Source organism: Molossus molossus, unplaced genomic scaffold, assembly GCF_014108415.1.
Source record: "Molossus molossus isolate mMolMol1 unplaced genomic scaffold, mMolMol1.p scaffold_m16_p_5, whole genome shotgun sequence".
NCBI classification, from domain to species: Eukaryota; Metazoa; Chordata; class Mammalia; order Chiroptera; family Molossidae; genus Molossus; species Molossus molossus.
Genome location: NW_023425388.1, coordinates 85705173 through 85731894, shown reverse-complemented (window position 1 = coordinate 85731894; position 26722 = coordinate 85705173). Strand labels below are relative to the sequence as shown.

At 40.3% G+C, this 26722-nt stretch overlaps 1 protein-coding gene across 2 annotated transcripts in view; it reads right to left on the bottom strand.

Annotated features, from left to right (window-relative positions):
* Window positions 1-26722, bottom strand: part of TMEM45A (transmembrane protein 45A) — a 115515-nt gene that overhangs the window by 53961 nt on the left and 34832 nt on the right. Inside the window, exon 1 of one of the 2 annotated variants that reach the window (XM_036243321.1) lies at window positions 25767-25816. The exons of the other annotated variant lie outside the window; for it this stretch is intronic. The gene's annotated coding sequence lies outside the window, so the exon portion shown is untranslated. Of the gene's footprint in view, window positions 1-25766; window positions 25817-26722 lie in introns of those variants that run through there. 2 annotated transcript variants of the gene reach the window in all.

The window sequence follows — 26722 nt, the reverse complement described above, 5'->3', positions numbered from 1 at the left end:
GTGTCCCTTTCACGTCGATGTTTCTCTCTCTCTCTCTGTTCCCTCTCTCCCTCCCACTCTACCTGAACAAAAAAATGGGAAAATGTCCTCGGGTGAGGATAAAAAAAAATAATAATAAAATAAAATAAAATTACCAACAGGCAGAGGAGAAGAAGAGAGCAGTCTCCCTCTACACTACATCTTCTCAGGTCCCCAGTCATTGAGGGAGACCCGAGAGCACAGTGTTTTCTCCTTGTCGATCACGGCTGCACCATAGCATCCCTCGAAGAGCTCATAAAAAAGCAACCAATGCTGGAGCCCCATTCATAGGGATTCTGCTTCAATTAGTCTGGGTAAGCCCAGGCATCACCATTTTAAACCCCCCTACAGAAATAAGAGCCCAGATTCTAGAATCAGACTACTCTCATATAAAGGCCAGCTCCATCAGTGTGAGCTTGACCTGAGGGACATTATTTAACTTTGCCTCAGTTTCTTCTTCTAAAAATTGAGAATGATGATATTTATAGAAGTGCCTTCTAAAGCTGAGGACAGGCTGACAAAATACAAGTAATGTTCTTGCCTCATAGTAGACACTGCGTAAATGTTGTAGGTTATTTTGCTTTAAATGCCTCAAAGCTCTCTAGGGGGGTGTCTTATCCCAAGTCAGGCAGGAACCCAAAGTAATTTCTGTGAGTCCAGGCTGTGAAGAATGGGATTGGGAGGCAACTAAGCACAGCTTCTCGTCCCTGTCTGGTTATGACATCTCTGGAAGTGTCCAGCCCAACGTGCTGAGAGAAGGGCGGCTTTGGGAGCAGAGCTGCAGGTCTCCTCAAGCCGGAGTATGTAAAAAATTAGACAAGTGAGTAAGAAGAAACAGGCTAAGCTGCATGTATGAAAGGTGTGGTAGGCTATTAAATGGGAGGAATGCTAAGAGCCATCAAATAGTGCCAACACATTTTACACACACCAATTAATTTAATCCTCATAGTTATTATCCTCATTTTAAAGATAACGATGAAGAGGTGCATTTCATAAAGATTATAACATGATTCACACTAGTGTCATAAAAGAACCAAGGCTCAACACCAAGTCTATGTCCAAGAGGGAAAAAGAAAAAAAATGCATCTGTTCAAACATCCATCACTTGAGTTCTGTCAAGTCCCCATTTTACATTAACAGGGCAGAGACCTGAAAGGCTCACTTGTCCAACTCAGGTAGCTAGTAAAAGACAAAAGTGGGATCCTGACTCAGGTCTGCCTGCCTCTAAATCCCCGTCCTCTTCTCCATCATACCCACCCTTCTCCATGCCTCAAAAGCCAATTGTGACAATTGCTAAAAGAATCATGAACATTTATTTATTAAATGCTGACTCTGTGTCAAACACTGTTCTAAGGGCTTTCTATGCATTACCTAAAAAAAGTCAAGTAAGATGACTGTGACATTAAAACAAAATGGTTACCCACCTGAGAGGGTTAGTAATGCAGCTTCCCAGGCCCCATCCCCTACCTTCAGAGTCAGAATCTGCATTTTAACAAATCCCAGGTAACTCAGCACATTAAAGTTGAAGAAGACTGCATTGGATAGCTTTTGTTTTGCTTTTTATCTTTCCAAAGAGTTGTTTTGGTAATGTGTAGGAATGGCCGAGCATTCTCCATTTACCAGAACTCACAAGGCACCAATGAAAGATACACAGAGGCTGCTGTGGTTCAGGATGATGTCAGGGAGGGCAGGAGGCCCACAAACACCATTTCCCCAATACCCTCCACAGGAGGTCACCCCTTAACAAGACAAAGTGCACTGAATGTGGGATTAGCTAATAGCTCTGTGAAAGCCAGAATGGGATAAAGCAGTGTTTCTCAAACTTGAGTTATATGCAGACCTTTTAAAGAAAAAGAATGTTCTTTCAGAGCCAGTATGTTGACTTAAGTTGTTTTTATTACAAATTTTCTTTAAAAACAAAAACATGTCTTTATTGATTTTAGAGGGAGAGAGAAACATCAATGGGCTCCTTCCTTCACGAACTAGGGATTGAGCACACAACCCAGGCATGTGCCTTGACTAGAAATAGAACCTGGGACGTCTTGGTTCAGAGAACAACCCTCAATCCAGTGAGCCACATCAACCAGGCATAAATTTTCTTAAATAGTAAAAATATATATTTGGACAACTATAAAATAAAAGCAATTAATAAATTAAATATAAGCAAAACTACAAAACCAACACAAATCAAACTAATACAAATAAAATGTAACAATGATTTCTCACCATTCACAGCATGACTCTGGCACTTACACCTACAGTATATCTTCTTTTTGGTGCATTATCTGTATATTATGTGTCACTTAAATTGACTGAATTCTGTATTCAAACTGAAAGCCCCTGAAAGGCTGTCTGGCATATTAAGCTCATCTGCTTTATCCATCAACCTTTTATAATTAAAGCAGTGCTATTTGCCCTGTCATGATCCTAAATACAAATGTAAGCTCCAATACTGAGATCATCAGCTGAACGTGGATACCAGATGCTCACCCAGGTGATCTAGAATATGCTTATTTCTTAGTTATTGTTGGCATGAAAATGCAGTTGGATTATTATAACAGAAAGCTTGCAGACCTCCCTCCCTGCCCTCAAGAATATGTCAGCAGACACCTAGGAGTTTATCAACTTCAACTTGGGAAACATTGCAGTAAAGAATTAGAAAAAAGCCCTGGTTGGTTTTGCTCAGTGGTTAGAGCGTCGGCCCGCAAACCGGAGAGTACTGGGTTCGGTTCCCACTGGGGAGCGTGCCTCGGTTGCAGTTTGTCCCCGGCCCTGTTTGGGATCGTGTGGGTGGCAACCACTTGATGTGTCCCTCTCACATCAATGTTTCTCTCTCTTTTTCCCTCCCTCTCTCCCTCCTGCTCTTTCTGAAGATAAATGCAAAAATGTCCTCCGGTGAGGATAAAAAAAAAAAGAATTAGAAAAAACTGTACCCATATTGTTAATGAGGAAAAATTTCTCTTTCTATAAATTTTTTGCTAATAACTACAGGAAAAAAGTATATAATTTAGAACTTTACAAACCCTAGTGAATTAGTAAATTCAGGTACTGGTAAACAAAGATTGCTGACATCCAAGAAAGACAAATTGACAAGATGGGCCTGAAGCATTATTGAAGAAAACAAAAATCAAACTTATGTGTTCTCTCTATATTACCAACTTACAGGAATACAGGGGCAGAGAAGCATGTTAAATGACATGGGGATGCAACCAGTTAAATCCAGATGCTTTCTGGATTTAACTACAGGACAAACTAGTTTTTCCACAAATAAAGTATAAACAAAACAAAGAGAGATGAAAGGAGAACTGGTATATTAATAGACTCCTCTGAATCATATTTATAATTGCAATGTGTGGACTTAATTTGGATCTTAATTTAAACAAAAATAATTCAGGATTTTAATTTCATAGGAGTGATAATAGTATTGTGGTTTTAAGTTATTTAAAAGAATCATTATCTTTTAGACATATATACAAAAATATGATGAATGAAATAATATGATGGCAGATTAGTTTCAAAATCATAACAGTTCATTTTATATGTCAATAGTACCCAGTTCTGGGTCAAATACAAGTTTAGATGTTGCTGTGAAGATATTTTTTGTATGTGCTCAACATTTAAATCAGTGGACAGTAGGCGAAGCAGATTATCCTCCACATGAAGGGGCAGAGGGTGGGGGACCTAATCATGTGAAGGCCTTAGGAGTAAACCTGCTTCCAGATTATCTGACCAATAGAAACTACAACATCAACTCTGCACTATAGAGTTCAAACTTGCTAGCCCTCATCATCTCAAGAGTTAATTTTTTAAAATACATAAATAAACAATTAAATAAATAAATCTCTCCATATATTTACACACACACACACACACACACACACACACACACACACACCAGTTTTGTTCTTTTTCTCTGGAGAACCATGACTAATGACTAATACAAAAATTATATGGGGGAGAGGAGAAGTGGATGAGGAAATAGATAGAACAAAATTGGCCAAGAGTTAGTAATTGTTGAAACTGGGTAATGGATACATTATACTATTCTCTCTATCTTCACATCTTCTTGGAATTTTCCATTTAAAAAGTTGGAAAGGGTAAACAGAAATGGAAAAAGACTCAGGGTTTTTTTTCCATCACAGGTTCTGATGATAGAATAGCATATCAGAAATCAAGACTGTCCTGAGAAACCCTAGGCTGTGACCCCAAGACTCAAAAGAAAGAAGGTAAAGCTGCAAAGATCTCACCTTGAAGGTGACTCTTCCCTCGATGTTGAATTTCCAGTCTAACTTAGACTGCACCCTCTCTGGCCCCACAGTACCTGCACATCTCTTTACCACAGACCTTCTCTCCCACATTAGCTGAGAGCTCATTACTACTCAAAGCACCAAGCTTGCACTCTCAAATACTTCATGAATGAATCAAAGCAATACTCCTGTTTTGCCATTTCATATGCTATGGCCTTAGAGCCCTTATTGTCTTCTGTTCATTGTTAAGCCTACTACTAACTGCTCCATTTTTCACTCCCTGAGAAAACCATACATGAGCCTTCCTTTGACAGAAATCTGAAAGGTTCCCAGAAAATGTGCCAATAATCAGTGTTGACAGCTGTGCAAAAATGTCACCCATGTTTTCAATTCCTGCCTTTCAGTACTTGGTACCACTTTGAACATCTGGTGGTAGACTTGCCACATTTAGCAACAACAACAACAAAAGCACAAGACTATTAGTGAAACTTGAATGTCAGGTAAACAAATGACTTTTGGTGCAAGTATTTCCTATATATTCTATGAGTTATTTGAAATTCAAATTTTACTGGTCATAGTGTGTTTCTTCTGGCAGCCCATGAAGGCAGCTCCCTGTGAGTAAAGATCATTGCAAGTGCTCAGAGTGGAAATTTCTCAATACCCATGAAGCTAGTGATGAAATTAACACTAAAGTGCCCCACAAAAAGAAGGAGGGGAAAAAAAAACAAGAATAGTTGTGTCTCTATCAAGGTGCACCACTTTTGTAAAGTATATGATTGTCTAATCACTATGCTGTATATCCAAAACTGAAACAAAATAATATTGAATGCCAACTGTAGTTGAAAAATAAAAATTTTAAATAAAAATAAATGTTGCCCTGGCCGGTTTGGCTCAGCGGTTGGAGCGTCGACCTGCGGTCCAGAGAGACCCGGGTTCGGTTCCCGCTAAGGGCACGTACTTCGGTTGCAGTTTGTCCCCGGCCCTGGTTGGTCGTGCGGTGGCAGCCACTCGATGTGTCCCTTTCACATCACTGTTTCTCTCTCTCTATCTCTTCCTCTCTCTCCCTCCCACTCTGTCTGTACAAAAAATAGAAAAAGTGTCCTCGGGTGAGGATAAAAAATAAATAAAAATAAAAATAAATGTTAAAATGTATTTCTGTCTCCCCAAGAATGAAATCTACTAATCAGGGGTTGGCATGTTTTCTTGAGTAACAGATCTCAGGTGGATTTGGTTGTGACTTCTGAGTATTTCCAAATCTCTACTTAAACATTCTGTGCTTTTTCTGGATTGCACCCTGGCTACTTCTTAATCACAACTGCTCCTGTACCTCATTTGTACAATGAGAAATTTGGTCTAAAATGTTGGTGGCCTCATCAGGTAAGCTGAAAAGATCTGGGCCAATGTTCCATTTTAAGAGGCCACCTAGATTGATATGGGTATGTCTTCTTCTCTTAATCAACAGATCCTAAAAGTACTAAAAGTACAGCCACAATCAAATTGTGGGATGCAATGGGAAGGGAATCTAGAAATTCTCTGATGTTAAAAATGGGTCACTCTCTTCTTTGATAAGGTTGGAATCATTGGTCAAGGATGATTTCCAATGCTTCTTTTTACTTTTCATGATCCCCAACATTCCAACATCAGAGCCACTGAATCACTGGTTCTTTACTGGTTCTTCTGAAAGCTGGTCCTGAGCAAGTAAAATAAAAGAGGGAAGTCTTGGGGATGAAAGTAAGAAGCACTGTCATAAGGTTGGTCAGGTGTGATGAGCACTGTATTAGGCTTGTTTCTTCAGATAGATTTAACAAATACAAGTCAAGGACCTAATATATAAGACATCTTCTGAATTCCTGTTGGCATTTTATTCTTTTTCCTGTAATCAAATGCTATAGTTTTTTGCTTATTTATTGTATTTCTTTTTTAAATGTCAACTTTCAGTGAAACCCTCCTTATTTCATTATTATACTGAGAACTTGAAACATTTATCCACCCCCAGTACTCTCCTCAGAGGTTTCCACCATCTGCTATACTGTATGTATATTAAGCTGCTTCATGTATTATTATCTGTGCCCTATCACACCACTAGAGTATCAGTTCCATGTAAGCAAGAATTTATGTCTGTTTGGTTTTTTTAATCCTCACCTGAGGATATTTTTCCACTTATCTTCACATAGAGTGGGAGGAAGGGAGGAAAGGAGGGAGGAGAGAGAGAAAAAAACATTGATGGAGAAAGACACATCAATTGGTTGTCTCCTGCATGACTCCGACCAGGGCCAGGGACCGAACTGCAACTGAGGTATGTGCCCTTGACTGGAATGGAACCTGACACTCTTTGGTCTGCAGGCCAATGAGCCAAAGCTGCCAGGGCAAGAATTTACGTTTTTTAATTTTATTTCCATCCCTTCACCTCCTCCCCTTTGGCAACCATCAGCTTATTCTCTGTATCTATAGGTCTGTTTCTGTTTCGTTTTGTTTAGTCATTTATTTTGTTTTTGAGTTTTTTTCTATTCCCATATAAGTGAGATCATCTGGTATTTGCCTTTCTCTGTCTGACTTATTTCACTTCGCATAATACCCTCTAGATCCATATCACGTCTTTTTTATCCATTCATCTATTGATGGACATCTTGGTTGTTTCTATATTTTGACTATTACTAGTAGTGCAGCAGTGAACATTATTAGTGTTTTTGTTTTCTTCAGATAAATATCCAGAAGTGGAACTGTTGGGTAGTTCTACTGCAGTTCTATTTTTATTTTTTGAGGAATCTCCATACTGTTTTCTATAATGGCTGCACCAATTTACAATCCCACCAGCAGTGCACAAGGGTTCCCTTTTCTCCACATCCTCTTCAGTATTTGTTATTTGTTGATTTGTTGATGACAGCCATTCTGACAAGGGTAAAGTGATACCTCATGTGGTTTTAATTTGAATTTTTCTGATGAGTAGTGATGTTGAACATCTTTTTATATGTCTTTGGCCATCTGTATGTCCTCTTAAGAGAATTATGACTTTTTATTTGGATATTGTTTTGCTTTTGGCAATGTGTGAGTTATTTATATATTGTGGATAGTAACCCCCTTACTGGATGTATCATTTGTGACTATCTTCTCCCATTCAGTAGGTTGTCTTCATTTTATTGACGATTTCTATCACTTTGCAAACACTTTTTTGTGTGATGTAGTCTCATTTATTTATTTTTCTTTTGATTCCCTTGTTTCAAAGAAATGTAGCCCAAAAGATATTGCCGAGAAAGCAATGTCAAAGAGTGTACTGCCTGTTTTCTTCTAGGAATTTTATAGTTTCAGGTCTAACATATAAGTCTTTAATACTACAGTAAATGGGGTAACTTATAGACATTTTGATCTTTATAAAGCAGTTGTTGAAAACTTATTTTTTTATTTGCTTTCATTTATCCTCACTTTACAAATACAGGGTGGGGCAAAAATAGGTTTACAATTTTGAGTATATGAAACAGAGTTTATTCTTGTATTATTATTTATTAAATATTGTATTATTTTCCATACAAACAACTGTAAACCTACTTTTACCCACCCCTGTATTTATACTGCACTAACTCTTGCCCAGGTATTATATTCCTTTCTCATTGACAATCTGCTGCAAACTACATCTTCCAAAGACATAAATGAAAAGGAGGACAAAGTCTCATGTTCAGTGGTTTCTGGTGTGTATGATGGCCCCTGCCCCACCCCAAAGCATAGATATGTGTGTATATATAATCATTTTAAATTATAGCCTGGCTGGTGTGGCTCAGTGATTGAGCATCAACCCATGCATCAAGAGGTCACCGGTTCAATTCCTGGTCAGGGCACATGCCCAGGTTGTGGGCCTGATCCCCAGTGGTGGACATGCAGGAGGCGGCCAATCAGTGTTCTTTCCCATCAATGTTTCTATCTCTCTCTCTCTGTCCTTCGCCCTTCCTCTCTCTCTAAAAACTAAAGAAAAAAAAATTTTTTAATAATTTTAAATTACATTTATAAATTTTAAATTTATATTTTAAAATACTGATATTAACAGATGATATAGAATGTCTATGTCTTGGTCTAAGAAAAATTGAGAAACATTATTCTAGGCACATTAATTCATTTTCTGCTTTTGACTACAAATATAAAAGTCAACCTTGAACCAAACACTTCTTCCACTTAAAGCTTCCTAGTTTGAAAAAGACTCTGCTTGATTACTTAGGTACTCTGAAGCACAATGTGTTCTTCGTAATGTTATTTGTTTGTGTTGTGACCAATCTGTTGCAATCCAAAACTAATAAAGTTTATTTAAAAAATAAAAAAAAACTTACGAAAAAAAATCTAGAACTGTTTGGAAAGATGATTTTTTTTTTTTTTTTTTCTATTTAAAATAACAGAGCTCTTGCCCTGGCCAGTTTGGCTCAGCAGTTGGAGTGTCAGCTGGTGGACCAATGAATCACAGGTTCAATTCCAGTCAAGGGCAATTTGCCTTAAGTCTACCTGTAGTACTGTCTTAAAAAAAAACATTCCCTATGAGAAGACCTCGAGTTGCCTCCTCATTTTAAACAGTGGGCCTTACATCAAGTCTCAGAAAAGAAAGAGAAAGAAAGAAAGAAAGAAAGAAAGAAAGAAAGAAAGAAAGAAAGAAAGAAAGAAAGAAAGAAAGAAAGAGAAAGAAAAGAAAGCCTGGGTCATAATAACACTTTAAAGTTGTGTGAGACTTCTAACCCTTCAGAGCCCATGATCTGATTCATTCCATGGAGGACCTTAAGAAGGTGATCAGGAACACAGAGATAGGTAAGGCTGTTATTCACCAAAGCTCAAGCTGAGACCTTCTACTCCTATATCTCAGCTTCAGGCCTTTTCCACTCTTCCTCTCTGACAGAAGTAAAGAAAAAAAAAAGGCACCTATACAAATGGCCCAAAGCAAGTGATAAGCCAACAATAACCGGACTTTTGTGGGGAAGAAACAAAACAACTAGTAACAGCTGTGCAAGAAAAATAACAAGTCCCACAAAGACTGACAGGAGTTTTTCAACTAACTCCTCTGAACCTACTTGGACACACTGAAGGAGCTCAGAGGTCCCACATTGGATTGTCTTTGAAATCCTATCTAAGCTCCTTGGTACCACTCACTATTCAGTGTTCCCATCCAGTATCAAAGGTACACAGAAGTCGTCGCCTTCACCAGATATAAGCAGGCTGCTAACTGGCACTAGGGAGGCAAAATGACAGCACAGCCAGGGTTTCTGGAGGCCTCTCTGTTAATCAGCACAACTGAGGTGTGCCGTTCATTTAAACAATGCCCATGAATGAAGGGCTTATTACAGACTAAGCACCTGCCCAGGCTTCATCTTCAGTGTCTCATCTGACCATCCCCAAGGAGTAAAAATTACTATTAATCTCCTGGTAATAACAGAGGAGGAAACTAAGGTTTAGAAAAGAGAAATGACTTTTTAAAAATACGTTTTTATTGATTTTTTTGAGAGAGAGAAATATTGATGTGAGAGAGAAACATCGATCGGCTGCCTCCTGCATGCCCCTCAATGGGAATGGAGCCCGCAACCCGGGCATGTGCCCTGACTGGGAATTGAATCGGGACCTCTCAGTCCATAGACTGATGCTCAGTCCACTGAGCCACATGGGCCAGGTGACAAATAACTTTTGAGAAAGTGCACACCTAGGTTAATGGCAGAGCTAGGATTTGCACTTGGTCTGCCTGACTCTGGAAGCCATGCTCCTGCTACTATGCACTTGCCCTTCCCTGGGAGAATTCCGTGTTTGAAGAACACTGAGAACTCCAGCATGCTTGGCCCAGAGGATGATGCAGGGCAGGAGGGGAAATATGGGAAGAAGGCTAGAGGTGAAGCTGCAACATCAGCTGAAGAGGTTGCCAATCCTGCTGCCAGCAGAGCTTCTCAGAAACTCTGTCATGATGGTGAAAACGCAGAGAGGGGTGCAGCAGCTCCTGGCAGACTGCTCCTCTGCCAGTATCAAGAAGCTAGTAAAAGCTTTGAAGCAAGGTAGTTACATCATCTAAATGATATTTCAGGAGGATTAATTTAGCAGCCATGCACAGAAGATATTAAAGGGAGCAAGAGGCTGGAGGCAAGGAAACTGATTAAGAGGCAAATGGAGACACTCATTTCTGAGATGATGAGTCTGTGTCAGAGCATAGTGGGGACAGGGGGAAAGGGACAAATATGAGCATTCCCCACCATTAATGAAGAACTGACAGGCCCTGGAGGCCTGCAAAGCCAAGACCATAATGGTCTTAGGGGGAGAGAAGAGAAGGAAAGAGTCTCCCAAAACCTGTAGTTGCCCCAAACCTGCACACGCAGGGACCTCCCTCTTCAGTCTCCTCACCAGACCACAAGCTCCAAAATGTCTGGGAACCTTTTCATGTCTGGCAGTCCCACAGCTTTTCTGCATTCTCTGGGTGTTTGGTAGACTCAATAAATATTGACTGGCAGTCTGTCTCCTCTGCCCGGAATGTTCCCTTCCCACTTTCGCCTGGAAACCCTGCACAGGAAGGCCTCCTTGCAGGCCCAGCACATCCGAGAGGCCTCTGGGACCAGTCTACCTAAATTAAGTCCCCTAGTCTTCCTCCCCATAGAAACATGTCTTCACAGTATTACTTACAATGTGGACTTTATATTTATTTGTTTGTTTTTTTGGTTTGTTGTTCATTTCCTTTCCTGTCAGTGTGATTTTTCTATCTTCCCCCACTAGACTATAAGCTCCACAAAGTCAGTTTTTTTTTCACCACTGAGTCCACAAAAGCCAGCCCAGTGATGTCCCATAGATATAAAACATAAGCCACATATGTAATTCTAAATTTCCAGTAGCCACATTTTTTAAAATAAGGAGAAACGGGTGAAATTAATTTTAATACCATACTTTATTTAACCAAATGTATCCAAAGTGCTATTTAAGCATGTGCTCTATAGAAAAGTAAATTCATTAAATAGTTTACATTCCCTTTTCTTTGTGCTAAGTCAAACTTCTGTGTTTTATACTTCTAGCGTATCTCAGTGGGACTGGCCACATGTCCACAGTCCATAGCCACATGAAGCTAGTGGCTCCATAATGGACACCACAGATCCTTGCAGAATGCTTGACATGTATTACTTAATAAAAATGTGATTCATGAAAAGGGGGGGAGAGAAAGAAGAAAAAAAGGGAGAGAGAAAAAGACAGAAGGAAAGAAAAACTAACGTGTCAGATATTCACTATATTAGGTTCTTTCATATATCAAAAAATAATGTAATGTAATTCTCACATCAGTGGTGAGGTGGGCATTATTATAACCATCTTCATAAAAGAGGACACTGGCTTGGAGATGCCATGAACTTGCCCAAGGTCACATTGCCTTTTGAGTGAAAACAACAAGATTCAGAATGCAATCTCCCTTAGCCAGTAGTGCTGCCTGCACTCACAGAAGCCAACATAACAAGTCTCAAGCCAGACTGCTATCTAAATCTCTGTCTCTCCAGGTGAGACATCCCAGGGCTCCTCGAAGATACTATTCTGAATCTCACAGACACGTTCATTTTAAAAGTATGATCTGACCATTGCAGGCTAACATGGGAGTCTCCCCTTCCTCCTCCAGACATATTTTAGAGGGATCATTATTTCATTTGCTGCTGTCCATTAGGACTCTGCTATGACAAAAAGAGAAAAGAAAAAGAGGTGATATTTGAAGTTCCCCAAATATGCCAAGCTCTCTAACATGCTTCCTTCATTTTGTATTGTTTTCCTGATACCTGGAACCCTTCCCTCCTTCACCTGATTAATACACATGACTCAGTTAAAGAAAAAAGAAGGAAGAGTGAGATAGAAAAAAAAACCCTCAAACCAGCAGTCATCTCATTTTAGCCAAGGAATCTCCCTGGCCCACTCCAAGTGTGAGAGTCCCCTTTTCTGTGTTTCCCAAGGCACTGCCTCTTGTGTAATTTTCCATGCATGCCATCACAGTACATCTAGTCCTCACTGGACTGTAAGCTCCTGAAAATCAAGCACTATGTCTTTTATCTTTATAGCTCCATTGCCCAGCATTTAGAAAATGGATTGTTAAACAAGTAGGTAAATGAGTGGGTGGATTGATGAACATGCCCATAGTCCTATTTAAGCACGAGAGGCAATACCTGGTACCCCACAGTCCAAAATGTTAAAAGAGAGCCAGAGTGCTCTTGCAATATCTGCATCCCATTCAGGCCAGCTGCCAGAGTGTGGGTCACAGTGACACGAGCAGGCAGCATCAGCAGAGCACCCTGTGATGCATCCAACCATTTCCCAAGAAGCGATGTTTTAAGCAAAGTTGGGACTTGCTTCCACCGTGTTAGTTGTGAAATCCTTAGGAATATGGTGAGTAGAAAGAAGCATACTAAACATCAGAATGTGGCCACAGAGCCAAGGAACCCAGGTACACTGACCTGGAAGGCACAGAGGACATGCAGTGTTGGTATCCATCTACCCCCCAAAGAGCGGCAGGAGGTGGTGACTGCCCTGAGCAGGGCCACAGGAGTTCAGTTCTCCCTAACTCACAACACCCCGAGCCAGCAGGCTCACTCTCTGGGGCTACCTTGAGACACATTTATAGATAGACTCTTGGCTGCACCTTGAACATGTGATCTGTATTAGGTCTTAGGCCAGAGCTTCTAACCTCTGATGCAGCACACTGGTGTGCCCTTACAGCGTATTGGTGTGCCCATGGTGGGTACAGGTATGCCAGAAGAAAATAAAAATCCCTTCAGTCCCAGGAACAGCCAGGTGAGTGTAATGGGTGTGGAGGAGCCAAAGCCTGTGGAAGCCAGACACCCCTGGCCTGATGCCTAGGAATGAGCCCTTGTCATGACACAAGTGTCATGTTCTACATATACTGTGACATGAAAAATGTTGGAAAACATTGAGCTAGACTACATGAGATGAATGAGCAGCACCTTTTAAAAAAGACTTCATTTTGATAGAGCCAAGTGGATAGAGGGTAATAGATATAGTGACTAGGATCTGGCCCAATAGCCTCTCAGGATTGCGAGCTCTCAAACATAATCACAATCCTGGCTGGTGTGGCTCAGTTGGTTGGCTGTGCACCAAAAGGTTGCCAGTTTTATTCCCAGTCAGGGCACATGCCCAGGTTGCGGGCTCAGTCCCCAGTAGGGGCCACGTTGGAGGCAGCTGATCAATGTTTCACTCTCGCTTGGATGCTTCTTTCTCTCTCTCCCTCTTCCTTCCTCTCTCTCTAAAAATTAATTTACAGATCTTAAAGGGAAAAAAAACAACAAACAACCATAAGTGCAGACCAAGACCAGCCTATTTGTGTGTTTCTGTAAATTTAGATAGAAGATGGAACACTTTAATTGTACCATTAGAAATAAGTAAATAAAAATAACCCACAAGAGTAAGGTCCATGTCCTCAACAAATGCACACTCCTGAGAAACAAACAAATCAAGGCAAGTGATACTTCATCCTACAAATAGCCCATATTTCCTGATCAGGAGAGGCAGGTCAGGGACCAGAGTCAACCCTACAGCCACTGCTGGGCACCTCCCCACCCCTTTCCTGTCAGGGTCTCACCCAGGGAGGAATTAGTTCATAGAAATTAGAAACTCTCATGGAATTTCTCATGCATACTATTATTATAGCCTCATAGACAAGGAAGAAAGTGGAAGGGTTAAGGGGCTGTGGTTATCAGTGAAGCTGGGCCATTATCCTCATACCCAACATTTACTCTCTTGCCACTATTTGCCATTGGCTTTTTAAGCATAGATCTGAACTAAGGGTTGGACAGAGGTGAGCAGGCACATAACCAGAGAACCACATTGTTACCTGAGAGAGAATTAGCGATAATAGGAAAGCATGGCTTCTATTAAACTCCCACTCAACTGGAAACAACAAACAAAAGCCAACACTTCTCCCCACATTACTAAGATATTCAGAAATACACTTCACAGTCACAGCTAATGGGCCCAGCGCTACACTGGAGCCAGGGTGCAGAAGAAAGGTAGAAGCTAATGTCGCAAGGATGTTCTGGTCACTCCAAACAAGCGCAAGACCAGTCCCACCAGTCAGAGTGGCTCTGTCTGGCATCACTCTCATGTGATCTGAGTGGGCAGAAGAAAACCAAATTCACCTGGCACAAAGTGATATGGAAAGACAGCCCCAAGGGTGTATGTGTACGTGCTGAAGCTAGCATCTCACTACAAGAGCTCTAACCAAGGAGAAGCTAACATGAGATGCAAATAAGCCCTGCCAGGGTGCAGCAGACACCAGAAAAGGAGAACTAAAGCTACTTCCCACCACACACAACCTCAGCCAGAGAAGCAGGTGCACTTCATCTGTCCAACACTGCCAGAGGGTAGCTGAGCACATGCCAGAGGAATTTAAGCTCTACTAAAGCCCAAATTAAAAGTCATCCAAGGCCTTCACAGAGATACACTCTCTAAACTCTGTTCCCAGCTTCTAAAAGGGCTCTTCAACATTTGGAGGTGATTGGAAAGCAAATAACTTCTTTTTCTAGAGCCAATAAAATGTTCATCGTTCATCCACCATGAGCCAAGGAAGAATTAGGGAGTGTCTTTGACGTGAATTCTACCAATGCTGCTGCGATGTTTGTATCCAGGTCCCACCCTGGCAGTGACACCATGATGACCTCAACTTTTTTTCTTCCCATTATTCCTCTGCCTCCCAGACCAAGTTAGGAAAAGTGAGATGTGTTTCTTGATGATGAGATACTCTGCCCATTGTCTTAGGGACTGGAAATGGTGGTAGCAGAGGCTGCTATTGTGCAAAGGTTTGAAGTCAGGCTGACAACTTGTGTGTGCTTGCTTCTCCAAGTGATGCAGAGAAATGTCTAGCAGCAGAGGCCTAGCCCCGCAATGGCTCACATCAAGCAGCACAGATTTGGAGGTCCCCGTGGAGTGTGTGTGTCTCAGGGCAATTAGTTATATAAAAGAGTATCACAAGTAAAACCACAAAAGACAAAAATAGGAACCAAAAACAAAGGCAATAAATAGAAAACAGTAATAAGTACAGTAGATATTAATCCAAGATATTATGTCAATAATAACTTTGAATGTCAATGGTCCAATTGCATCAATAAAAGACAAGTTTGTCAGAGTGGGTTTAAAAAATAAGATCCAACTATATGTTGTCTACAAGAAACTCACTTTACATATAAAGATACATAGCCCTGGCCAGTTTGGCTCAGCGGTTAGAGTGTCGGCCTGCGGTCCGGAGAGACCCGGGTTCGGTTCCCGCTAAGGGCACGTACTTCGGTTGCAATTTGTCCCCGGCCCTGGTTGGTTGTGCGGGTGGCAGCCACTCAATGTGTCCCTTCACGTCGATGTTTCTCTCTCTCTCTCCTTTCCTCTCTCTCCCTCCCACTCTATCTGTACAAAAAATGGAAAAATATCCTCGGGTGAGGATTAAAAAAAAAAAAAAAAAAAAAAGATACATAAAGATTAAAAGTAAAGAGATAAAGAAAGATATATTAATGTAAACTTAATTTTAAAAGTGGCAGTAGCTATAGTAATTTCAGAGAGAGCAGACCTAAGTGCAAGGGAAGTTATTGAGAATAAAGAAAGACACTGCATAATAATAAAGGGGGTCAAGCCCTGGCCGGTTTGGCTCAGCGGTTAGAGTGTCGGCCTGCGGTCCTGAGAGACCCGGGTTCGGTTCCCGCTAAGGGCATGTACCTCAGTTGCAGTTTGTCCCCGGCCCTGGTCGGTTGTGCGGGTGGCAGCCACTCGATGTGTCCCTTTCACATCGATGTTTCTCTCTCTCTCTCTGTTCCTCTCCCCCCCCACCCCAGACTCTACCTGAACAAAAATGGAAAAATGTCCTCGGGTGAGGATTAAAAATAAAAATAAAAATAAATAAATAAAGGGGGTCAATTCTCCAAAAAGATAAAAAAAAAACCTTTAATATGTATTCTCCTAACAACAAAGCATCAGAATATATAAGGCAAAAACTGATAGAAATGCAAGGAAAAACAGATGAATCCACTGTTATAGTTGGAGACTTTAACTCCCTCTATCAGAAATGGACACATCCAGCAGGCGTACTATCTGTAAGATCATAGTTGAACTCAACAACACCATCAATCAACTAGACATAATTGACATCAATAGACTACCTCCTTCAACAATAGCAGAATACACATTCTATTCAAGCTCACATAAAAAATTCATCAAGATAGACTAAATTCAGTACCATAAAACACTCCTAAACAAATTTTTAAAAATAGATTTCTACAGTGTATGCTCTCAGAACATATATGAAATTAAACTAGAAATCAGTAACAGAAAGATGGTTAGAATACCTCCAAAATATATGGATATTAAACAACACAATTCTAAATAACAAATGAGACAAAGAAAATATCTTAATAGAAATTATGAAACATTACAGGTTAAATAAAAATAAAAATACAATTTATCAAAACTTGTGGATTGCAGCAAAAACAGTGTTTAGTAGGAAATATATGACATTGAATGCATATATTTTTAAAAAAGAAAATTCTAAAATGAATAATTTATGCTTCCTTCCTAGGAAACTAGAAAAAGAAGAACAAATTAAATCCAAAGTAAGCAGAAAAATGAAATAATAGGATTAGGACAGAAATGAATAAAACTGAAAATAGGAAATCAAGAGAGTAAATTAACCAAAACCTGGTTCTTTGGGGGGAAAAAAAAACAACAATAAAATTAATAAACCACTAGCCAGGCTCACTAAGGAAAAAAAGAGGGGGATACCAAAATGGCAGCAGAGTGAATGGAAGCTACACAGACCATCTCCCAGGACCAAACTGGAATTACAATGAAAATAAGGACAAATTGTCAGGAAAAAGCAACAGAAAAGCAACTTGGAGGACCATATAACCAGGGACACCAATCCGATCGATCCTGGTAGGATTGCAGTGGCGGAGAGGGGGGCTGGGAGCCCTCAGATAGCAGCGGTCTTAGCTGTGAGCAGTGCCCCAGGGGGTACACTCCCAAGCTGCTCCACAGCACAGAGCTGGGACAGACACTAAAATAGCCACAACCACTCACCTTGGGCTCCGGCAGAGGGAGGGCGGACTGAACTGGAACTGTGTGGGGACACTCAGGATTTGGAGGGTGCTCAGAGCTTTTGCTGAGTTGCTGCCACGCAGGACAGTGGTCATCTTACTCCTTCCCAGGGCTCTGGGGAGAGTGGCGGCCCCTCCCTTGAAGATACAACCCCACCCGGTGGCCATTGAAATGCAAATTGAGACTCATTAACAACCAGCATCTGCCCTACCCTTGAAAATCTTCTTACTCTGAACACCTGAGGAGATTTTCATTCAACTGAGAGGCCAAAGCTCTTCAAGTAACTGCCACTAATAGTCTCCAAGCAAAAGGCTAGAGAATAACTGAACTACTCCTGGGCTTGCAACTCTGCCCAGGAAGGTAAGACTTGATAGTGGTGTTTAACATGGATACTCCCACGCTCATCCAAACCCAGTACAGGGTGCCATAAACAGAAGAACACCAACACCTACAGGGAAAATTTGGCAGGCTCGAAAGCCCACTGAGAGCGCCAAATGGTGAAACAAAGAAACAAAAGCCAAATGAAAGAACAAGAGATAAATGAGGAGCAGTTAACCAAGTTAACAGAACTAGAATTCAGAGCCATGATCTTGAGGAAGCTCAACAGCATGTGTAAGCACATGAGCACCATGAGGAAAGATATAGAAATGTTGAAAATCAACCAGTTGGAAATTAAAAACCACCAAGAAGAAGTCAAGAATGACATATCAGATATAAAAATCACACTGGAAGGTCTAAATAGCAGAGTAGAGGAAGCAGAGGACCAGATCAGTGAATTAGAAGACAGGGTAGAAAAAAATCAACCAATCAGAAAACCAAAAGAAAAAAAAAATTAAAAAAGGAAGACAGCTTAAGAGAACTGTGGGACAACTGGAAACGTTCTCATCATAGGAGTCCCCGAAGAAGAAGAAAATGAGCAAGGGTTAGAGAATATATTCAAAGAAATAGTGACAGCCCTGGCCGGTTTGGCTCAGCGGTTAGAGCGTCGGCCTGCAGTCCTGAGAGACCCGGGTTCGGTTCCCGCTAAGGGCGCGTACCTCGGTTGCAGTTTGTCCCCGGCCCTGGTCGGTTGTGCAGGTGGCAGCCACTCGATGTGTCCCTTTCGCGTCGATGTTTCTCTCTCTCTGTTCCTCTCTCTCCCTCCCACTCTACCTGAACAAAAAATGTCCTCTGGTGAGGATTAAAAAAAAAAAAAAAGAAATAGTGACAGAAAACTTCCCTAATTTGGTGAAAGAAGAAGGCATTCAAGTTCAAAAAGCACAGAGAGTCCCAAGTAAGAAGAACCCAAATGGGCCCACACCAAGACACATAATAATCAAAGTGCCAAATATTGAAGACAAGGAGATAATCCTAAAATCAGCAAGAGAGAAGCAACAGGTTACCTACAAAGGAACCCCCATAAGCCTCTCAGTTGACTTCTCAACAGAAACACTACAGGCCAGAAGGGAATGGCATGAGGTAATCCAAACTGGTTTTATGAGGCCAGCATAATTCTAATTCCAAAACCAGAAAAAGATATTACAAAGATAAAAAACTACAGGCCAATATCCCTGATGAACATAGACACCAAAATCCTGAACAAAATTCTAGCAAATAGGATCCAGTAATACACAAAAAAAATTATTCACCATGACCAAGTGGGATTCATCCCAGGGATGCAAGGATGGTACAGTATTCACAAATCAATAAATGTGATACACCATATAAATAAAATGAAGAATAAAAACCACTTGATCATATCAATAGATGCCGAAAAAGCCTTCGACAAAATCCAGCATCCAATTCTGATAAAAACGCTCAACAATCTGGGAATAGAGGGATCATATCTCGACATAATAAAGGCCATATATGAAAGATCTACAGCCAACATCATACTCAATGGGCAAAAATTAAAATCATTTCCCTTAAGAACAGGAACAAGACAAGGATGCCCACTCTCACCACTCTTATTTAACATAGTACTGGAAGTCTTAGCCACAGCAATCAGACATAAAATAAAATAAAAGGGATCCAAATTGGATAGGAGGAAGTGACAAGGTCATTATTTGCAGATGACATGATACTATATGTAGAAAACCCTAAAGACTTCATCAAAAATCTACTAGACTTAATAAATGAATTTGGCAAAGTAGCAGGATACAAAATTAACATTAAGAAACCTATGGCATTCTTATACACCAATGATGAACTCACAGAAAGAGAAACTAAATAAACAATGCCATTTACCATAGTGGCAAAAAACTTAAGATACCTAGCAATAAACTTAACCAAAGAAATAAAGGACCTATTTGCAGAAAACTACAGGACATTTAAAAAAAAAAAAAAATAGAGGGAGATATAAAAAAAGTGGAAGCATATATCTTGTTCATAGATTGGAAGAATTAGCATCATTAAAATGTCCATACTACCCAAAGCAATCTATAGATTCAATGCAACCCCCATAAAAATGCCAACGACATATTTCACAGAACTACAACAAATACTTCAAAAGTTCATATGGAACCAAAAAAGTCCCCAAATAGCCACAGCAATCTTGAAAAAGAAGAACAAAGTAAGAGGAATCACATTACCAGATTTTAGGTTCTACTACAAAGCCACTGTAATCAAAACAGCCTGGTACTGTCATAAGAACAGGCAGATAGATCAATGGAACAGAACAGAGAACCCAAAAATTGACCCAAGACATTATGTTTAATTAGTATTTGACAAAAGAGGCAAGAGCATAAAATGGAGTAAAGACAGCCTCTTTAATAAATGGTGTTGGGATATTTGGACAGCTACATGCAAAAAAATATATATATATATGAAACTAGACCATCAACTTACACCATACACAAGAATAAACTTAAAATTGATAAGACTTAAATGTGATTCATAAATCCTTAAAAATCCTAGAAGAAACTGTAGGCAACACAATTTCAGACATCATACGCAGCAGAATTTTCACTGATATGACCTAAGGCAACAGAAACAAAGGAGGAAATGAACACATGGGACTACATCAAACTCAAAAGCTTCTGCACAGCAAAAGATACAATCAGCAAAATGGAAAGGCAACCCACTCTATGAGAGAACATAATTGCCAATGATATATCAGTTAAGGGGTTAAGTTCCAATATATAGAGAGTGCTCATACAATTCAACAAAAGGAAGACAAAGAACCCAATTAAAAAATGGGCAGAGGAACTAAATAGACACCTCTTCAAACAGGACATACAAATGACTAAGAGACATATGAAGAAATGCTCAACATCATTAATCATCAGAGATGCAAATTAAAACAACAATGAGGTATCACCTCACACCTGTCAGAATGGCCGCCATCAACAAATCATCAAACAACAAGTGTTGGCGAGGGTGTGGAGAAAAGAGGACTCTAGTGCACTGCTGGTGGGAATGCAGACTGGTGGAGCCACTATGGAAAACACTATGGTATTACCTCAAAAAATTAAAAATTGAACTTCCATTCGACCCAGTGAGCCCACTTCGAGGAATATACCCTAAGAAGCCTGGAACACCAATCAGAAAGAATATATGTACCCCCATGTTTGTACCAGCACCATTTACAATAGCTAAGATCTGGAAACAGCCCAAATGTTCATCAGTAGACAAATGGATAAAAAAGTGGTGGTCCATATACACAATGGAGTACTATGCAGCTGTAAGAAAGAAAGATCTCTTATACTTTGAGATGACATGAAGGGACCTGGAAAGTATTATCCTAAGTGAAAAAAGCCAAACAGAGAAAGACAAGTATCATATGATCTCACTTATTTGTGGAAAATAATGCACATAACAGTCTGAGAAATGGGGTAGTCCCAGAGACGTGGAAGTGGGGTCTAGACTGACAATCCCCAGGAGAGGGTGTGTGTGTGGGGGGGAGATAAACCACAGAACTTATATGCATGTATGCATGAACAATGGACATGAACAACAATTGGGGACAGGGCGGGGAAGAAGGGGGAGTGGGGAATCAGTGGAGGTAAAAGGAAAAACATCTGTAACAAAAGTAAATTAATTAATTAGTGAAAAAACAAAAACACAATAGCATTTATATAAGCACCAAAAAATGATGAAGTAGATCAATGCTCAACCACTGAGCCACACCTGCTGGGCATCCTTCTTAACAGTTAACTAAACATGTATCATAGATCTAAATGTGCAATGCAAAACTATAAAACACATAGAAGACAAGGTAGAAGAAAATCTAAGTGACCATTGTTATGGCAATGACTTTTTAGATACAACACCAAAGGCATAATTTATGAGAGAAATAATTGATAAGTTGGACTTATTACAATCAAAAACTTTTGCTCCATAAAAGATACTGTCAAGAGACACAGAAGATAATGGAGAAAATATTTGCAAAAGATATGTCTGATAAAGGACTGTTATGCAAAATATACAATGTACTCTTTAAACTCGACGATAAGAAAACAGAAAGAAATTGAAGAAGTAACAAATACATAGAAAGATAATTCATGCTTATGAATTGGAAGAATATTATTAATACTTTCATACTACCCAAAGCAAACTACAACTTCAATACTATCCCTATTGAACTTTCAATGGCATTTTTCATAGAAATAAAAGAAACAATCCTAAAATTTGTATGGAAGCACAAAAGAACAGAAATAGCCAAAGTAGACTTGAGATAAAGGAATAAAGCTGGAGACATCATACTCCCTAATTTCAAACTATATTACAAAGCTATATTACTATATTAGTAATCAAAGGAGTATAGTATTGGCAAAAAAGTAGACATATAGATCAATGAAATAAAATAGAGAGCCCAGAAATAAACCCGTGCCTATATGGTCAATTAATATATGACAAAGGAAACAAAATATACAATTAATGGGGTAAAGAGGGTCTATTCAATGAATGGTATTGGGAAAATTGGACAGATACCTGCAAAAAATAAAATGAAACTGAATCAATATTTTACACCATACACAAAAATCAACTTTAAATGTATTAAAGATGTGAACATAAAACTTGAGACCATATAATTACTACAAGAATACATCAGTAGTAAGCTTCTTCACATCTAGGCAATGATTTTTTGGATTTGACACCAAAAGCACAGGCAACAAAATTAAAAATAAACAAATGAGACTACATCAAACTAAAAAGCTTCTGCACAGTCAAGGAAACCATCAACTAGCATCTTAACATAGCCTCAAAGGAAAACTCAAAAGTTATATTCTGTGCTTCCAAACAAGTCTTGTTTTCATGAGCTAAAAATGGTGAGGCCCCAGTGAATCAACAGGAGGGAAGAAAGGAGGCAGCAGGCACTTCTTGGTAATAACAAGAGGCACTGTCTGTAAATTGTGTCCAGTACACTGCAGGGGAGCTCACTTGGTACCTCAATGGAAGCCAGCTATATCCAAGCCAACTGAGTCATCCTCTGGCTCTAGCCCAGGAAAGAGACTCCCTGAAATTCCTGCCAAATTCCACAGTCACTTGTGGGATGTAGGTCACCGTCTGCAGGACTGCGAGAATCATCATAGCCTTAGAGGGTGACAGCTACAGCTATAGAGGCTTCCTCAGGTACCCTGGATGTTTGGGGGTTTTTTTGTTGTTGTTGTACCATAATGTTGTCCACTCTTTTGCTCTCCTCTGAAATTCCTCTAGTTTATCTCAATTTCAAGAGCTCTATTTGCCCTCCTCTGGAATAAGATGTGCTAAAACACAGTTATTCTTGTGATCTTCCCAACAGGAGACAAGAACAAGCTTCAACTTTCCCCCAAAGCACTTCCTGAAAGGTCCTGTGTCTCCCATGCTAAGGCAATAAATATACCTATGCCTGGGAGCAACCTCATCTCAGGACCAGGCATAAGGCCACATTTCCACCACCAGACAGGCCCTGCACCCCAACAGAGATTGGAAACAAACCCACATGCTCCCCCATCTTGTTTGCATGCCAGTCCATACAAAAGAATTTAACGTTGCTTACAAACATTAATAGAGTTGGCAACATAAAATAAAGATGAATGAAAAAAGTGCGAATTTGAGCTAGGATCTTCTGAATTGGGATTGGGGAAAGATTGACAGCAATTTAGTGATCTCTAACTTCATCTTTTCCACCTTATTCTTTTCCTTCTTTACTAGTTCTCCATGATTCCAGCTCTCTTGTCAAAGTAGCCAAAGATCCCCACATTGCTATATTCAATGGCCAGTTCTGTCCTCATCTTACTGAAACAACTAGCAGAATTTCAGAGTTGATCACTGCCTCCTCCCTGGAAAATATTCCCCCCTTGTTTTTCCTTTTTACTCATCCCTCCTTTTTTCTCTGATTACTTCTAATCACTCAGCTTCTTAAAATGGGAATGTCCCAGAGCTCAGTTTTTAGAACTCTTTTCTATCTGCCCTCAGCACTGAAAGATCTCATCTTGTTTCATGGTGTTAGATACTATGCCACATGTCCACTGCTCCCGAAATTTAACCTTTAACCCACACTTCTCCCCTGAGCTGGAGACTCCTACATCCAACTGCCCACTTCCACTCACATATCTAACTTACATCTCAAACTCAAAACTGTCCAGAACAGAACTCCTGATATCCTAGACCAGATCTGCTCTCCCCGCAGTTTTCTCCATTTAATGACAACATCCTCCCTGTTAGTCTCATAAAAATTTTAGAGTCATCCTCTTGCTCACTTCCCACATCCAATCCATCAGAAAAATCCTATTGGCTCTACCTCCAAAATATGCTCAGTGTGTGACTCCTTCTCACCAGCCCTCCCCCACCCCATTCCCACCATTTTGGTACAAGCCTGAGTTATTACAATGGTCTCCTAGCTGGACTCCCTGCTTCTGCCTCTGCCCCTTTCAGACTACTCTCAATACAGGAGCAAGTGTTATCCTGCTGAAATGTTAATCAGACCCAAGTCCTCAGAAGGGCCTACATGACCCTACAATACATGATGCAGCCCCAGCACATGCCGAGCTTTCTTCCTCATCCTCTCTCTGTTTTCTTTTTTCCTTTTTCTTTATTGATGTTAGAGAGAGGGGAAGGGAGAGGGAGAGAGAGCTAAAAATATAGATGAGAGAGAACATCAATCGGCTGCCTCCTGCATGCCCCCCACTGAGTATCATGCCCACAACCTGGGCATGTGCCCTGACGGGGAATCGAACTGGTAACCTCTTGGTGCATGGGTTGATGCTCAACCACTGAGCCACACCAGCCGGGCATAATCCTCTCTCTCAAACACTCCCTACCAGCCACCCTGGCCTCCCTGCTTTTCCTTAAACACACCAGGCTCCCCTCCACCTTTGGGCCTTTGTACTTGTTTGAAATTCACTTCCCCCTTATCTCCTCTTAGCCTTTGCTCAAATATTTTATCAACAAGGCCTTGTCTGATCACCCTATTTAAAACTGCCTTGACAACCCATCCCCCTCTTCCTGCTTTGTTTTCCTCACAATACATCACCTTCCTATATGCTACATAATTTACTGACTTATTTTGTTAATTGTGCCTCCCCTCATTAGAATAAAATTACATGAGTGCAGACTTTTATTTTTCTTCTATTTTTCTTTACTGCTTAATCTCTGGCTTTTAAAACTGTACCTGACACATAGTACATGGTTCAGTACCTAAGTCCTGGATGGAGGGATGGTGGGTGGATAAATGGGTGGATGGATGGACAGAATGAATGACAAAATGTATGCTTCAACTGCCAGATTCCTGAAGGTCTCTCAGAGGAGGAAAGTGTCACAAATCAAGTAAAATAGAATTCAGCATTTAAGACACATAATTTTCCACATCTGCTCTGCCTGTTTAACTGTAATGGTAGATCCTAACATAAAATGAAATGTCCACAGAATCATTAGAATTAGGCTAGTTTTAGCTGTGCCTCAATCAAATAAGCAGGCTGGGCAAACACTCATAGGAGTCGAGAATGGCAGGCCATGACACCAGTGGTAGGGAAGGGGGTTAGAGGAAGAGTTGACAAACTAAAGGTAACCAACTTTTATTGAGCCTTTACCATCTGATAGACACTGCTTTATGCTCTTTGCTAACATTATCTCATTCAATCCTTATTACTTCCATTTCACAAATTAAAACACTGAAGTTCAGAGAGATTAAGTTATCTGTACAATCACAAATACATAGTACAGTCAGGATTCAAACTAGGTCTATATGAATAAAAAAGAACTGCTCTTTCCACATTAAAATTTACTCTAGAAATGATGAACTAACCTTTAACTCCCATCGTCAGTCTTGGTCTCAGTAGATCAAAATTCTAGAATTGGGGCAGAAGGGATAAGAAAAAATAAACTAAAACTGAGCCTTTGTTTTTTAGTTAATGCTGAAAAGTATCCAGTAAAAAAAATCAATAGGCTGAAACTCGATACCTTTTAGTTAGTTTTACTTTATACACCCACCTGTGTACAAACCAAAAGCAACCAATTGGAAAAAAACAAAACAATATTAAAACTTACCACACTTTAACCTTCACACAAATCTCTCATGGGTCATAAGTACCAAAGATATGTTGCTCAGTAGCTGACAATCCTGGAGGATGCTGCTTAACGTTCAAGACAGACAAGCATATTGCACCAGCATCAGCCTCAAAACAGCCACAGAAAAATCACTTTTCTTCCTCCCACTCACATGTTTCTTTCTGCCAATGGCCTCCACTCCACCCAACTAACAGACACCTGGCCCATAGCACCCTGCAATTAATGTGATGAGACATGCAAATCTGATTGTCAACATTGGGATGCTTACCAGACAGAAAGACACTGTCCTTTGCAATCAGGGATGGGCTGAGTCACCATCAGCAGGTATTTTTCTAACAGCTACCAAGTATTCACACTCATTTATTTCCCCTCTCACCAAGTCCATCACCTGATTAATAATTTTTAGAAATTGTTCAATCAACCAGCTTAAGTGTGCAGTTTGGAAGGGCAGCAATTTGAAGACTCCCACAGGGGATGGGCTCACCAACAACTTTGTTTCTCTCGCCTGGGCCAACCTACCAAGCCAACCAGGTCACACCCACTCCCATCTAAAGAGAATGGGTAAATGATCCAGTCTGTATCCCTCACTTGAGCTGCACCTATGAAGACTAAGAAAACTTAGGGATAAACATTCTTAATGATGGTTGCTGGTTTCAGCATTTGGACTCATCAGCCAATAAGAATATTTCTTAGCTCTAAATTAGTAAGGAAATTGTTCTAGAAGGAGAAAAGAGACCTCTGAAAACCTCCTATTAAAAGAGTTTAAACACCCTGGCTAGTGTGGCTCAGTGGATTGAGCGTTGTCCCATAGACTGAGAGGTCCTGGCTCGATTCCCATCAGGGCACATGCCGGGGATGCTGGCTCGATCCCCAGCAGCGGTGTGCAGGAGACAGCCAATTGTTGTATCTCTCTCACATTGATGCTTTTATCTCTC